The sequence below is a fragment of the Numenius arquata genome, chromosome 5, assembly GCF_964106895.1.
Source record: "Numenius arquata chromosome 5, bNumArq3.hap1.1, whole genome shotgun sequence".
NCBI classification, from domain to species: domain Eukaryota; kingdom Metazoa; phylum Chordata; class Aves; order Charadriiformes; family Scolopacidae; genus Numenius; species Numenius arquata.
Genome location: NC_133580.1, coordinates 28411489 through 28427040, shown reverse-complemented (window position 1 = coordinate 28427040; position 15552 = coordinate 28411489). Strand labels below are relative to the sequence as shown.

Here is a 15552-nt window from a genome sequence, read left to right as displayed (position 1 = left end):
GAAGGCATTGTTTGGATGAAAGTCTGGATCATCTTGGGCAGGGTCCATCGCTGTAACCTTTTGATCTATGGGGAAAAATACCCGTCCTCTTACGTTAGATCTATTTGGTGTTTGTGAAGACATATGGAGTGAGAATACTGGAAACCACATGCCCGCATTTATCTGAAGGTTGGGGATTACCTTCCTGACGGGTGAGAAAGAAGTTGTCTCGAATCTCATTCAAATGTTTCCTTTGTTTCAGTACATCTTGGAAGAGAGACAAATTATCGCAAATATGTATTTTTGACATGAAAAACAGTCCAAAAGGGCTCGAAATGAAACCACAAATTCCCCTCAGCTAGGCACAGAGATTGAGTGTGGCTCTCTTGCAAACGATCTGCTCTCACATGTTGAAATTCCAAAGGTAGGTCTCTCTCCTTTTTCTCTTTTTAATTTGAAAAAAAAGGGTCCTTGCTCCCCCACCTCATTAACTCTGCCAGTCTCCAGTGGTATTAAATCTCTCTTTATAGTAGTTAAAAGCAACACTTTTACATAATTTTAAACACATACCAACATCAGTTTGCCGAAAATCCTGCGTCCAAGTGTCAAGCTGGGGGTGGTGGTAAGAGCAGAACCTCAAGGAGGGGATTGTCACGTTCTGTCAAACTCTTTCTGACTTTGACCTTGACGGAGAAAATATGGCCTAAGGGACTGCATGAATCCGCATAATCCAGCAACTTTCTGCTCTTGCCCCAGGTTTGCTACTTAATTGTTCTTTGTTTTTGGACGACGTGGTGCTTTATCTGTGTCTCTTTTCTTCGATTTGTCTGCTGCTGCAACATGGCATGGCTTAAAAATGCCCTAGCTGATCCGTAATTGGTAATAATAAAAATAAAATGTACCATGTTGCTGTAGGATGCAGCACTACTGTTTATCTAGAAAATAGAATCGGGGGGGGGTGGTGTTTTCCACTCATTTTCCACTGAAACTGGCAGACATGTTCTTGTTAGGAAAAAAGTGTCCCGCTGAAATAGCTACGTATATTACCCATCTGAATGATCATTTGCACCAGCTCACTGGTCCTGAGTGCAAGTTCTAATATTAAACCTTAATATATTTCAGTGTCAGCTGCCAGCATATTTTTTATTAGTATATAGGCTGTCACATCATTGCTCTCAACACTAGAAAGCGACAGCAGACTGAGAAATGGAGAAAGTTGGTTATTTCATCATCCTCTCCTTCCCCACTGAGGGTCTCTTTCTCTTATGTTGTATCATTTGAACTGGAGAGCGGCGTTTTGCCTTGCTGTGGATTTACTTAATGCAGATGTTGGTGAAATGGGAGTCAGCGACAGGCTTTCTGCTCTCAACCGCGATGCCACACCAACTTTGTGACCACTTCTGTTTTTGACTTCTCTGGCATCATCCTTTAGGATGTGCTGGGGAAAAATAAACCAAACCCAACCGTAAAGTTCCTATGTAAGCAAAATAGGATGTTAGGTTAAACAGTCCACTAGAACCGACTGAAAGCTCTGCATTAAGGAGCAAGCTGCTTGTCAAACGGGTTGGAAATGGTGCAAGGAGGAATTTGCAAAACAAGGCAGTACGTCTGTGAGCTCTTTGCAGGCCTCCAGAGGGAGGGAGGTCCCCTCTTTTATTATCAGATGAACATCAGTCCCTTTGGTCAGACTGCTAGGCGCCTCCTGGAGCTTAACCTCAGATTAACATCTGCTTCACTTCAGTGTCTGTCTGATAGTGATATCAATAAACATCATCATCTTACAGTCAAAACTGATAATTAAATCTGTGCCTGCTGACTCACTATCTATTGTGCTCTGGGGAATAATTGCAGATAGTGAAGATGTAATAGATAAAACCCCATATATTTCACTGAATAGTGAATATGAAGCACTTGTAAGCATGATTAACCACATATAATGTGTATCTATTCATAGGAAGTGCAGCCAGAGGAAGACTGCGTTTCCTTGTGTTGGTTTAGACCTGCTATAAATGTGTAAGTCCTGTTGGCCAGATTTGGACCCGTTACACTAGGATGGTACCTGCAGGTCTGACCCCTGCCTCCTTCCTCCTTTGATCTGTGGCAACTGAAAAGGGTGTAGGGAGGAAAAACACAGGTGAGCACAGTGTCACATTGCATCTACATTGCAACTAAGAGCTCTTGCACTCTCTAGCAGGCAAATCTAGTAGGCTTTAGTTGGACAGACCGGCTTTTGAGCTACAAAAAAATCCGTATTTCATTACTTTCCTCCAGTCTGCCCCATGGTATCTGGTAAACAGCCTCTTGAAGTGGTGGGGCTGCACCTCCTACCAGCGGCGAGGAGTGAGGAACATCCTGAAGGATAGCATGAGGCACAAAATGCTTTGAGAAAGGCGAGGGCTAACAAGCACTTTCTAGCATTACATGTGAGGCCCTGTGAGGCATGGTTCAGCGGGGAGACTCCTCGCGGGCAGAAACAGCCCTCCTAGGGCCCTCCGCACGGTAGCGGCTGTGCATCCTGCTGACAGCAGTGCGCAGCCCCCTGCAGAGTGACCCAGCGGTGCTCCTGTCACCCTCCATTCGTCATCCATCCCGTCCCCTACGGTTAGTGCCATGTCAAACCACAGAAGCTGGCAAGGGCTGAGTCCCCAGCCTTGGAGAGGTTTATGTAGGTATTCCACTCCATGCACTGCCAACAGTTTCTTGGGTGGTGCTTCAGGCAAGATCAGAGCCTTGAGCTGAGGGGTTTTGGTTGGCTTATTGAGAAGACAGGATGGGAAAAAGAGAGAAAAAGATTAATATAATTTTCCTAACAGCCAACCTACTTGTTTGTATATTCAGAAAAAGTCACTGACAGGAGATGAAAATGCAAAGGGTGAATTGGATCGAAAGTACAACAAGGTAGCTCTGCCATAAGCAAGAGAAAATGAGACTTCTTTCCTGAATTTTATATCAAATTTTGTCCCACTGATTTGGGAAAAAAGATACAGTAGGGGATGTTAAACTGCTTGCATAAGCACTGATTTTATTTTTTTTTTTAATGAGTAAAAGTGTAAAAACCAGGTAAAATACCTCAATTGTGTGCACATTTATCTTCTTCGATCTCCCAGTTCAAGAGGGGTTTGTGCAACTCACCTAGCGTCATTATTTCTGGAGATGGACAAAGGGACATAATTTGATCCTTCTGTGATTGGGGCACCACATCATCAAACCTGCATGAGGATTTGGGCTCACTTCAGAAATCATGCGTGCAGGGCATTTGGGGGGCTGTTAGCAAGTGGAGCAGGTTGGTACACGGGAAATGTGCCTTTGAGTTTGGGATCTTCTCTGCAGCGCAGGTCACGGAGCCGGAATCATACCTGAAACTGACCCTGCAATCTTTCAGGGTTTAATTTGAAGATCTGAATTCGGTGCAGCTTGAGTTGTTTATGAGTGAGGATATTTAAAGGACTTAGCTAGGCATTCCTAGTTTGTACTACAGTTAAAGTTTATTTAGATTTAATTAAAAAACCCGAACGCTGACAACCCCATACCCCAAAACCCTGGAGTTGTGCCCTACCACTGACTGTCATAAGATTAAAGCAGAGGTAGGTGAAATATCACAGTGCTTTAACGTGTGAACCCACAAAATAGGGATCTGGGGACCCATATTTAAGGAATCTTTAGAGATCTGAGATAAGCTGTTTCTGCTTACCTAATCTCCATCATTAAAACATGTGTGTTTGTCATGGATTAATACGTATCATGTCGTGAAAGTCTGATCCTGTTAAAATCAAAGGCAAATTGGCTCTTGATCTTGAAATGATGGGCTATCATTTCAGTTATTTAAATAATTTCTATTTAAAAAAAAAAAAAAAGAATTATCTGAATACAAACATTATCTATGTGTGCATTCAATACAGAGACCCAACCAGAGATTGTGCCGCTATTTTCTGCATAGCTTCAAAAGGGAGCCCAATTGGCAGTGAAATGGGGGACTGAGGAAAGACAAAGACATTCATCAAAGTTTTTATTGACAGGACAAACCTCCTTTGCTGAGGTTTAGGCTAAAAGCTTTAGCTTCACTTTTCCCATGTGGATGGTACCTGTGGTTCAGCCATGTACATTAATGCATTTAGCTGCCCAAATGTGTCTGATTGTTGAGAGAAGGGAGAAATCCTCACTCTTACCCTCTTCCCCGGAGGGGAGGAGGGGACTTTGACAAAGAGCTTTGTTTGGCTTAGCCTGTTTATAATTGTATTTTACATTAGGAAAAGGAGTTTTATGTTTAGTGGTAGGTAAGAGTGGCAAAGCTTTGGGGAGGCTGTGTGTGGTCTCAGAGGTCTCAATTTCGAATTGTGCTTTGCTGCGGATTCAAGGGTCTCCCATCCTGTAGTGATGCAGGGCAACAGTGATGCCCTGGGCAACTTGGAGGGAACCAGGGGCTCCTCCACTGTTTGAGCACATGGAGGCACCTTGTAGTTTTGGCTCCCAGGGCCATCCTCACCTGTAAATTGGGGATAGGGTACCAGGAAGAGGAGGGGACACAGTCCCATCCTGCCCTATTTGTTGAGTCTGAGGCTCAGACAAGGTTTTGTCCTTCCTCTGGGGCCATGTCTCGTGGGCTTGCAATGCCACACTGTGATCTGCTCCCCGCTTCAGAGGCCGACAGACCCTGTGAGGGTGTTTAGAAGGTCTTGCGAGCTGCTGTCTAGCTTTGCCTGGCACACAAGTCCACAGTGCTGCTTGGCAGCCTGGGGAGAGACAGCTTCTGGTAAACAGCCATGCATGGAAAAGCTTGCTGGAAAAGGTGATCTTTGGCCTGACAGAGTAACACAGGTAGGCTCGAGGCAACAGGCCAGCACATGCAATGTCGTACCATCCATCTGCCTCCTGGCACGGGGTCCTGGGCCATGCTGGTGGGCATGGAGCCGGCCAGTGCAACAGAGCAGGAGAACCCCAAGCAGCTGGGATTAACTGGGTAATTTGTGCATGCTGCCTTGAATATATGAAGAGATGTAAAATGCCAATTAATATTATGAGGTGTCTAACAAGCCTTTTTAATGTACTGGTGCTGTTTTCTTTAGTGTGCATTTGTAAAGGGCTTCTGGCAAAAGGGACTTGTTATTATTAATATTCAGAAAGGAAAATTTGGGGTTACATGTTCAGTGCTGTCTGGAAAAAATTATATCTGATAACTTGCCTATTATAGTGAGATGAAAATTAATGGAGTGGGGCTTATATTAATGGAGAAGAGCCAGCTCATAGCCTTTGCTCTCTGAGCCCTTTTAAAATTTCTTGAAGTATACAGATTCCCCAGAAACCTTTCAGCTTCACTAAATGTATTTCAGTTATGTTTCCTTTAAGGAAAATTACCTCCATGTACAGTTTTATTGGCCTATATTTATATTTATAGAGAAAACACTTCCATCCGAACTCTTAAGTGCTTTACTGATGCTAATGAATCCTGGCTGGAGAGAAAAGTTATTTGTATTTATGAACAGACACCTGAGGCGGGGAGAGACTGAGTTATTTTCATGAGTGCAGAAAGGCACTAACATCCACCCAAAGAAGAGGAGTACGCTCTTCTTTGTGTCTGCATTGACTAAAGCTGGGTGGCTTCTAAAGCATGCCTGTGGCTCGACAGCACACTCATGGATCCTATCAGCATTAACCCTCCTCTGTCCTTCTCTCCTCGTCCTCAGTGCCCTCATACCTAAAGCGAAAATGCCAAACACCTCCAAAGACCTTGCTGCTTCTGTAGATTTCATGGTGCATTTTCATTGCTTTTAGTGGTTTCTGGTTGGACTGGAGCTTCCACAAATAGATACAATAGAAAAAAAGCCACTCATGATACCAGGAATTTTGTCTGAACTGAGATCAGTGGTCTCCTGGTTGCCTTGGCCAAACCTGTTGCAATTGCTCAATGAGACCTGCACGCATCCGTGCTGCTGGCATCCTGGTTTCTGAGTGATAGAAAACTAAGTGCATGAGAGAATAGGGCTGTGGCAGCCCCCACCAGGTCCCTGGGTGGATGATCAGGGTTATACAACCTCCGGCCATGCAAGTGGCACATTTGCCAGAGAGCATCAACACAGTCAGAGCCGTTCAGCAGCAGTTTGCTGAATCTGACTGTGGTCCTCCAGGCTTCTGACTTTTTTTCATCTCCTTGAAGGGTATCTGAGGAAGCTCAAGAGACCTGTTAAGGGAGGCATGGCAGTATCACATCCTGTGGGTGGCTGTTCAGCAAGGGAATGGTACAGGCTCTCCTCCAGCAGGTGGTTTTCTATGACCTCAGTGAATCAGAAGGGGAATGATTTGTAAACCATTGTTCTTGAGAAGGTCTCTGTTTCTTTTCTAGATCCTGTCTCTGGTTCCTGGATTATTGCTCTAATATTTCCATCTGGAACACAGCTTGAGCATGGGAAACATTGCTCTGAGGCAGCAGCCAGGTGTATCACGGTAAGGGTAGTGACATCTCAGGTGAGTTTCCCATTGTCTTTACACTACACACTGTTTCCTCCCTTGTTTTCTCTTTCCTTTTTCCCAAACAATAAGTCTTCCTGGTATCGACAACTAGCATGTTAAAATGCACAAATTGAGGTTGCAAAAGCAGGGAACTTACTTTTCCTTTGAAGCTGTAAAATAAGGTATTATTATAAGACCAGCCAGTACTGCTGCCAGACAGCACCGTTAAACAAAGAGATGTGAACTAATTCATGTATTTAAAAAACTATGCAGTGTTTCTCCCAAAGTTCATATAAAACCTTTTGGGGATGTGTCGAAAAAATTTGACATATATTTGAGAGAATGCATAGCAACAGCCTTGAGTATGTTTGGGAGTTTGTGCAAAATTTTCTTCCTTTTTGGGAAAGAAAGGAGGTATCTAGAGCAATTTTTTTTTTTTTTTGTGTTATATTCTCCCCAAACTATGAATTGGGAAGAAATTTGATTAAACGTGCACAACAGGAATAGAAACTAGAGCTGTTGTTTTAATGTGGAAGGTATGAAGGTGAAGAGATAAAGAATTGATTTAGTTTCTATATGGAAATATGTAACTGGAGGGGAAGAGGGGGAGAGGATTTGGGGAGCTTAGTTTAGAAAGAAGTTCTTTTTCCTACAGGAAAAATTGAAGATTCATGTTTAAAACGTTTAAAAAGTGTTTGTCCACGGCCAGCTCTTAATCCAATAGGAAATATATTGGGTAAAGTGAAAACAGATAATATATACCATATAAAATTGGGCTAGCTACAAGTTACATACACTCACCTTTAAAAAGCTTGTGAAGAAATTTTGGTAGATATCAAGAGCGTCTATAAACTGCACGAGGCAGCATGGTGACTGATGCAAATGCCATGCTCTGAGTAGTGGCCAAAGGCTTTTTTTGGAAAGCAAGACCCCACTGAGCCACAACCTGGATAATCTTTCCGTGGACAACCAGGAGTTAAGAGTAACTCTGATAAAACTAGCTGGTTAGTTTGCCAAGGGGTTCCTCTGTGTCTCTCAAGATTTTGGTGTGAGTATCTTGCAGAGAGGCCAGGAAACTGGGCTCTAAACTCTATTGGAGACATGCCATGTATTTTTTATTTGTAAGAGAACTGTGTACTGGGGTTTTGTTTTGGGCATTTGTACTCAGTGCTAACATCTCCTTTCATTTTTTTGGACTAAACCCTTTAGATGTGAGCTTTTACACAGATTAAATTAGGATATAACAGCCATTGTTTAGTCTTCCTTTTAAAAGTAAGTACATTTAAAGAAAAGAAGCTGTAGCATTTAAATAAAGGAGAGCAATGAGCGTATACCCAGAGGGACTGTCACTTCAGATAAGTGCAAAGGCAAGTTCTGTGGCATGCTAACATGGAGAGCTGGTTTCTTCCTGTGTTAGTTTTGCTCACTACTCGGTATAATCAGGAATCCAGGAGCTGTTCAACCTGACCCAGTAGAATAAAAGCTATATTGAAGTATAATGCTGCTGATAGGTATTTGGGATCTAATATATATATACACTAATACATAGGGAAACAGTGCCTCCAATCTGAATTCAGCACATAACAGTAGACACAGATCCGTGTTTTAAACACAGACCGTGTTCTAGAAGCACATATATTCAGTAATAATATATGTGCCTGGATGACAGGGTTAATCTTTTCACCTGGGCTTATGAACCTGCTAACAAGCTTTCTGATTGTCTCTGAAGGAGGCTGGTATAAACACTGTAAATTAATCACAAAGATTTTGACCTTAACACCGTCAATGAGAAGCCTTGCTGCTAGCTGAGGGTGTATAGCCGTATGCTTGAAAGTGGGTATTGCAAAAATATGTTTGCCTTGAATTAACATTTGAGTGAATTTTGGCAGCTAGTTTCATGTCTGGTTTTGTCTGTTCTCTGGTAAAAACTTGATCGAGGAAAATATTTGAGAAGATAAAGTTAAATTCAAACTCTAGCACAAAAGTGCTCAGTGAAACAGAAATATATATATAAGCTACACCATTATTTTTGCTCTCTCCTCCAAGGGCTGGAACCAGTCCCAAATATGACCAATAATAGCTGAGCAAGCCTCAGACTGGAACATTAAGTATTTGTTTACAAACTGACTTGGTAGATAATTATACATGTATTTACTGAAATAATTGGTAAATTAAACAGTTGCATGGATGTTTGCAGGATGGTGTTTACAACTAAAACTTTGCAGAACAAAATAATTCTTTTGGCAGCGGTAGAACAAGAAATACAGTTGAGGAAATTACAATTGGTCTCAAATATTCTGCAGATGGAAAGAGACTCTTACGTCACAGGATGCAGTATCTGTTGAGAATGAGTTGTTCCAGCTCCAGTTGTGGATGAAAGACAGAATTTAAACCGATCAAAAATTACACAGAGTCGTAACTGAGAGGTTTAAAATTCAAGTAGGTGAAAGCTCAGAAGTGAAAAAGAGCTATTTCCACATGGCTGAACTGAGATAACAACTTAGGATGAGGTCCTTTGATGCAGCCTTGGTCCAAGCAAGAAATTGCTTGGAGGGAATGAAAGAGACAAATTTGTAGAATGCATAGGAAGAAGGAGAAGGCAAAAGGGTAAAGTTAGCTGCAGTGTTTCAGACTTCAGCAAATGTTTTGGAGGTCAAGGAGTTGAGTTGTGAAAGCTTTGATCATTGCCTCTTCTGTCTGAAGATTTTGTCTCCTGTTTCAAGGAATTTAAAGAGGGAACTTTAAACTTAACTTCACGGACCAGATCCTCCTGAAATCTCTGCTAAGACACATGGAAAATAAGGAGGTGATTGGAGACAGCCAGCATGGCTGCACCAAGGGCAAATCGTGCCTGACAAATTTGGTGGCCTTTTACAATACCGCCACAGGCTTGGTGGACAAGGGCAGAGCAACAGAAGTCATCTACCTGGACTTATGCAAAGCGTTTGACACTGTCCCGCACGACATCCTGGTCTCAAAATTGGAAAGTCATGGGTTTGATGGATGGACCACTCAGTGGATAAGGAACTGGCTGAATGGCCGCACTGAAAAGGTTGTGGTCAATGGTTCAATGTCCAATTGGCAGCCAGTGAGGAGTGGAGTTCCTCAGGGGTCGGTACTGGGACCAGTGCTGTTCAACACCTTTGTCGGAGACATGGACAGTGGGATAGAGTGCACCCTCAGCAAGTTTGCCGATGACACCAAGCTCGGTGGTGCGGTCGACACGTTGGAGGGAAGGGATGCCATCCAGAGGGACCTGGACAGGCTTGAGAGACGGGCTCGTGCAAATCGCATGAAGTTCAACCAGGCCAAGTGCAGGGTCCTGCACCTGGGTCATGGCAATCCGAGGACAAATACAGGTTGGGCGGAGAATGGCTGGAGAGCAGCCCTGAGGAGAAGGACTTGGGGGTGTTGGCGGATGAGAAGCTCAACATGAGCCAGCAGTGTGCACTGGCAGCCCAGAAAGCTAAACGCATCCTGGGCTGCATCAAAAGAAGTGTGGCCAGCAGGTCGTGGGAGGTGATTCTGCCCCTCTACTCTGCACTCGTGAGACCCCACCTGGAATACTGTGTCCAGCTTTGGAGTCCTCAACACAGGAAGGACATGGACCTGTTGGAACGGGTCCAGAGGAGGGCCACGAAGATGATCAGAGGGATGGAGCACCTCCCCTATGAAGACAGGCTGAGGGAGCTGGGGTTGGTCAGCCTGGAGAAGAGAAGGCTCCGGGGAGACCTCATAACAGCCTTCCAATATCTGAAGGGAGCCTACAGGAGAGCCGGAGAGGGACTCTTTGTCAGGAGATGTAGTGACAGGACAAGGGGTAATGGTTTTCAATTGGAAGAGGGGAGATTTAGATGAGATATTAGGAAGAAATTCTTTCCTGTAAGGGTGGTGAGACACTGGAACAGGATGCCCAGGGAAGCTGTGGATGCCCCATCCCTGGAGGTGTTCAAGGCCAGGCTGGATGGGGCTTTGATCAACTTGGTCTGGTGGGAGGTGTCCCTGCCCATGGCAGGGGTGTTGGAACTCGATGATCTTTAAGGTCCCTTCCAACTCTAACCATTCTATGATTCTATGATTCTAATTTGGGAAATGTTGTGTTAGCTAACACTGCTGACCACAACTTGTGAGGGTATTTTGGTCACAAAGTTAGTGAGCTTTAAAAGCACACTTTGAAGTGGGTTTTACTGATCTGTTTGTTTTCCACCTGGGTTCTGAGATTGGCCGGCAGGGAGAGGCGGTGACTACAACAGCAAAGCGGAAAACAACACCTCTTCTTTTGTCTCAGAGTGGTAGGATGTTCATTTTTGGAGCAAAAGGCCTGGTAAGAGTGCTCTGTCTTTCAAGATACCACTGTACCTGAGCCCTCACAATCTCAGAGTATTTATCCTCTCAAAGGTCTGATAAAGCAGGATAGTATCACTATTTTCATTTTACAGGTGGTGGAGTCAGGAAGAGAAGGAGTAAGTACTTTTTGCCCACTGTGACAGAAGCTTATATGAGGCAGAAAGCTGGGTCTCATTATCTCACAGTTTGCCCACGTGAAACACATAGTCCAGAAAATAAGTCATTTGAGGGCTCAGATTAATGTACTGATTTACAACCTGTTTGCCGAAGTAAAGAAATATTATTTTATTTTCATTGCTTTCCAGGTGTGATGGTTCACAGAGAACAGTTTGGACAGCTGTATGGACCACTCCTCCTCCAACCCTGTGATGCTCTTCTGTGAAACTGTGCCATCTCTTACACACTGATCAGTCTCTCTCTCCTGCCCCATCTTGATGTCCCTCTGCCATTTTTACCTGCACTGAAAATGTTGGTAAGATTGCTTCCTCCATATGCAAAACTATAGTTGTAAGCCTTTCCTTGGGTACCTTTCCTCACATTCTTTTCACTTAAGTCCTCATAAAATTAGGGGACTCCTTTCTCCTCAATCATATGTTTCGGCTGCTTTTTTCTCTAACCTTTCAATGGTTTGTGGACCTCTCCTCTCCAATTCTTCCCTTTGCTTACTGGGAATGCTTCCTCTTTTGTCTTTGAGAGATGCCGTCACACAGCTCCAGCAAGCCACATGTAGGAGACATTCATTGTGAACTAACAATAGTCCCTGTGTTTATTTTAGTTGCTGTCGTGTTTAGTCTCTATCAAGTCAGAGTGAGTGGCTGCGTCACTGGCTCTCAGTTACAGGCTTGTGTTAAATGTCTTTTTCAGTATGTGTTATAAAACATTGCATGGTGAAGATAATCCATTTTGTTATTTCTGAAACATGAAACTCCTCTCACCAGCCATCAGGAAGAACCTCACACAGGTTGTATAAATGACTTTGTTATGGCCAGACTAGATGCTGAACTCGTAGATTTGTACCATCATTAACTGCAAATTCACGCTGACAGTATAGCATAACTTGGTTTACTACAAAGTCAGGTGATAACAGCATCCAGTTTTGTCCAGCAAGCACCCACGTGTCTTCCACTTCTTGCATGTTTAAAGCTACCCCTGCTGTAGACAGCAGCTGTATTAACTGATGTCCTAATGTGTTATTGAGCACCTGGACAGTTGTCCCTGGGTGCAGCTTAGATACCGGGAGCCTGAGCAAGGAGAAGGGGCAATTGGGAAGCTTTCCTTGGAGTCAAGATCCAGCTGAAAGAAGGTAAACTGTAATGACAGAGCTTGTCTAAACAATCAGAAAGCCATGGGAACCTATCAAATGTAACTGGGGAGGTGTTTTGACTTCAGAGGCTCTTGGGTGAAGGAGACACACACAACACCGAGCTAAACCACAGAGTGAGGAGGCAGGAGTGCTACAGATTTATTTCTCAGTGTCTCTCTCTGGACAGAGTGATTTGTTAACGTCATGTTTAGGAAAATAATCATCTTTACTTTTATTCTAGGTCTTCTCTGTCTCTGGGTGATTTCAAGGTGGCAGAGCAGCACGTTTGGTTCACAGGGACACATTGGTTTTGTTCTCCAACTTCCTGGCACCTCTCCCAGTTTAGACATTCCTCGGTATTTGGAGGATCATCTCCACATAGATGACAGGACTGGTAATACAAGATGTGTCTTGGGGAATGGCATCTCCCTTGGACACATCAGAACCTCCTTGGCACACAGTGGGACATCAGGAAACAGCCTGAAACTTGGAAGTCTTCCAAAATTTGGAGAAAAGGCCTTCTGCTTACCTCATGAGTGGGATAGATCAGGTATGTGTTCATCAAAGCATGCTGCATTTTAAAAAAACCTGTCCACTTCTGTGAGTTGTATTGCATTTGTCAGGAAAAGGGCTCCCTACAGAAGGGGCAGCTGATGAAGAACTGCTTCACCCACTTGTCCATTTTATGGGGGAAGGGAGATGGTCCGGTAGTTTTATGTATTGCTTCCATGTCAGGCTGGTCCAGCAGAGGGGGCTTTTACACAGAGGAGAGACAGTTTTATGTGTGCAGTTTCCAGCACCCAGGTGCAAGAGCTCCTGCAGCAGGAAAACAGTCTGACCAGAATTCACTTACAGTTCTTAGTTTGTAAACACAGTGATGGGTTTATTAGATTAAATTTGTGATGCAGGGGACATTTGGCATTTCTTATTTGTGCCTGGAAAAGTCATCTCAAGATGACTGACACAGGATTGTTAGGTCTGATAACAAAATGTTCCCCCACTGTCACTCCACTTCAGAATCATAGGATGTTTCAATAACTGTAATAAAATATGCTTATGCTGAAACATAGCAGCAGTGGTGTGATCTTGGAGGAAGTAATCATCTAAAAACCTCAAAAGGTTTTAGAATTAAATTTGTGCAGCACCTAGAGTTAACCCTCTATAGCATAGAATAATCTTTCTTTATTGCTCTGAAACGTTTTGTTTGATTTTTAAGTTAGTTGCTTGCACATGGAAAATTAAAAATCCATGAAATGAAAATTGTTCGTTCGTGCAAGGAGGGCCTTGTTGGATAAGAGAAGCTTATGGCCTTGTTTTTGACCACAAAGCCCCACTCCTTGCCGCCAACCCTACTGTGAATACGTTGCCTTCTTCAGATTACATTTATACATCCCAGAATCATGTGCCAGACCTGCAAACAGCCATAGACATGCTTTACAACAGCTCCTGGCTGCTCCTCTAGTCAGCTAGTCTCTGTGCGGAGCTATCAGCAAGCTCTTCCCTGGGAATGACTGGCCTTTAGAAATTCACCCACCGCTAAAAAAAAAAAAAATAAAAAAAATCTGAGTACTTTATTTCACGTAGAGGCACGACCAAAAAAATTTATATATTTTCAGATATTCCCAGCGTGATCAAAGGTTTGATATAGACCATTTTAGATTCAGAGCGAGAAACGACAGTTCAGCTAAGGTGGCTTCTACTGCGGAGTGACCCTGGCTATTGAGATCCAGATGTGACTCCCGCTGGCTTTGTATGTCCCTGTGCAGTGTATATTTTAATCTGTTGCTGCCTGCAAGTCATTCATCTTCTAAGATCTCTATATACTGCTGTATATACAGTGGTAAGCAGTCTGGGCAGACTCTTCTCAACATCTTAATTGTGTTAATTTTTTTGTACTTGCTGGTTGGTTGGTTTGTTTGTTTGTTTTTTCTTGCTGTAAATGCAGTCTTTTCATTTGAACTGGTTTGCAACCTGCACATTTCTTGGCACTGCCTCCTCAAATAGGGTATTGCCAAATAACGTTCAACAAGAAGAAGGTATGATTTAACAGGCAACTGTGAAGAAAAATGTATTTCAGCATCAAAGTGTGGGGAAAAGGAGAAAGGTGTGGGGCATCCTTAAAGCCTTACTGAGAGCGTTGTAGGAAAGCCATGACTGCTGTGATGGAAGAGTTGATAGGAAGGTGAAATCTGCATTTCGCGAGAACCTCCTCCCCCTGCAACTCACTACCAGAGTGATAATTTTTTCCTAAACATTTATGTGCGTTGTATTTATTATCAGTTTGGCAAAAATTTGGATCAGGAAGTCCATATATCAATGCAAAAATCCAGGAGACTATCTGAGACTTTGGACCCAGGATTCTGCAAGGCAGAGAGATTTATACATGGGAATGCAGGTGAAATGCTTGCTTGGGAAAAATGCTTGAGCAATTTAAAGTTTTTGGCACCCCTTTCTCCCTTTCAAGTGTTTGACTCCCTGTGACAGAGTGGAATCCGCATCTGTATGAATTATAGCATAGCCACAAAGAATAGCAAGTTAGCACAGTGTAGTTTGCTCAAGTAATCCAAATCTAACAGGGTTTCTCTCAGCTTCTTTTGGCTCAAATTTTTTCTTCCTTCTCAGGTATGTCCAATACAAGTAGCAAAACTCCAAAACTTCCCATGCAAGTAATTAAGTAAATGAGTTTTATTTATTTTTATTATAGCAAGTTTTCAGTGATGCACAAAGACCATGCATTGTAATTTAATATTATCAGGTGTACTTCTGCACTATCTAAGCTATGGTAGTGGTTTAATCCTTTTTCTCCATACTGAACTTCAGTAGGAAGACACAGGATCCCCCATTATGTTAAAAAAAATAGAATAAAAATTGAAACTTATTCTTATACCTAACACTGAATACACTAGCACTTGCTATTGAAAATCCATATAAATTCTGCCACCATCACTGGCCCAGGGTGACTATTGGAGAAATACCAGTTGCTTTTTAGACAGTTACTGGTTTTCTACTATAATTTGCTATTGATTTCATACAGGACATATAAATTGATTATATTTTTAATACCATTTTGCCTAGTAGCTGCCTGAGGATTTCTTTTGGCCATTTTCTGCAAGTTAAGTACACTTTCTTGGTCATATCTGATCCTCTGGAATGAAACCCATCTGTTCATTTTTAGAAAGTGAACTTTTGCAGCTTTATTACCAAGCATATGACTTGGTAATCATGAGTTTTATGTTTCTTAGCAAATGCTTTGTATAGCTCCAGCTTGGAAAAAAAATGCCAGGAAAACCCATTGAGGGTTGCAATAAAAATCATGGAAGAAACACAGGCCTGAAAGGCAATCCAATAGTTTGCCTGGTTATTTCTGCTCCAGGATAAGGCCAATTACCTTTATAATAATATTATATTCTTTTATCATATTATATCTTCCTAATAACGTTCCTCAATACTTCCAGTGATGGAAAAAACACACCACAGCC

At 42.8% G+C, this 15552-nt stretch overlaps 1 long non-coding RNA gene across 1 annotated transcript in view; it reads left to right on the top strand.

Moving 5' to 3' along the window:
* The first annotated feature begins 239 nt into the window (after positions 1-239).
* The window catches only part of LOC141464646 (uncharacterized), a 36485-nt gene continuing 21172 nt past the window's right edge, over positions 240-15552 (top strand). Inside the window, exons 1-4 of the long non-coding RNA XR_012463258.1 lie at positions 240-403; positions 6317-6438; positions 11076-11242; positions 12315-12623. This is a non-coding gene — a long non-coding RNA (uncharacterized lncRNA). The remainder of the gene's footprint in view (positions 404-6316; positions 6439-11075; positions 11243-12314; positions 12624-15552) is intronic.